At 38.8% G+C, this 1,462-nt stretch overlaps 1 pseudogene; it reads left to right on the forward strand.

Moving 5' to 3' along the window:
* Positions 1 to 758: 758 nt before the first annotated feature.
* Positions 759 to 1,037, forward strand: LOC107146472 (annotated as a pseudogene).
* Positions 1,038 to 1,462: the final 425 nt, after the last annotated feature.

Genomic DNA, 1,462 nt, shown 5'->3' on the forward strand with positions numbered 1-1,462 from the left:
CCCATGGCCTCATGTATGCTAGGCAAGCATTCTACAACTGAGCAACATCCCCAGCTCATATTAATTATTTTTAAAAAATTACAATAGTCACCAGGGCTATTGCTACAACTATAGATTCCAATATTCCTTTGACCCTGAATCTCCTTCCTACTTTCTCACACTCTCTGAGCTTCTTTTTAGCAGCCTTCTCCCTATTCTCCAGCTGACCAGCTGTACCTTAGGCTTCAGCAATCACTTTTCTCTCTGCTTAGAGGTTCTACCCCAACATGTTGGTGTCTTATTACCTGCTCAGCTGGAAAGTTTTTTCAAATGCTACTTCTCAAAGAGGGCTACTTTCATTATTCTACTTACAAGTGCAAGCTAGGTCCCCACGCCCTCAATCCATGAACTTCCTGATATCCATGAAACAAAGTATTTAATCTTTTCCTCACAGGCAATATAATAATCCCTGTTACTTCTATCATGTCATATCATGTATTTTGAATTTTTGTTGCTCTTGTTGCAATTATTATTATCTACCTCCGCCTATGGGCTGAGGTCACAGAAGATACTCAAAAATAAATCATGGTGGACTAGAATAAAATAAGAGGCAACATCTGGTCTTGCTCAAGCAATGACAAATTTTCTCAACAAGAATATAGAATGACATAGATTTTTAACTTAGCAGTTTATAAACACGGAGCTGTTTGTGTGCTATTTAGGCGCGGACCTGGTACCTCTTTTGTGAAGTAGCAGCTGAAGAGACTCTGGTACACGCCATGGCCAACCAAAGGCCCAAGGAAAGAGTCAAGACTGAGAACCACCATCATACATATTAACTTGAAAGTGGCAGCGGGGACAGAATGGTTCTGTGGTGCAGTTTAAGATTAAGACCACTTTGTAAACTAATGAGAGCATATTGTGAAGGACAGGGTTTGTCAATGAGGCAGATCAGATTCCAGCAGCCAATTAATGAAACAGACACACCTGCACAGTTGGAAATGGAGGATGAAGACACAATTGATGTATTCCAGCAGCAGACAGGAGGTGTCTACTAAAAAGGGAAACTACTACTTTCCTCCAGAACTCTATTCTTACAGACCAAGAATACATTCTCAATTAGACAACTGCAATTTGGTTCCATCACATCCTGACTATCACAGTATAGTTTTCTCTATTCTTTCATTTTATCCTTCCCCATTCCTTTATTGTACATAAAGTAACGGGTGTATGTGTACAGGCATATTGAATTTTTAAAAAACTAAATGGCCAATTATATGTTTTGATTGACATCGAACAGAGATTGGATGGGGAAAAATACTGGTTCTATGAAAATATCCCCTTTCTCTATTAGTGGCATGCTCCTTCAGCTCTGATCTAATATTCCAGTAAGTTATTTTGCTCTCACTGTTTTAACAAAAAACAAAAACAAAGACCCAAAACCTGAACAACATAAAAATCCTTTCCAACCTTGTTCAATTGG

This window comes from Marmota marmota, unplaced genomic scaffold (assembly GCF_001458135.2).
Source record: "Marmota marmota marmota unplaced genomic scaffold, marMar, whole genome shotgun sequence".
In the NCBI taxonomy this organism is placed as follows: Eukaryota; Metazoa; Chordata; class Mammalia; order Rodentia; family Sciuridae; genus Marmota; species Marmota marmota.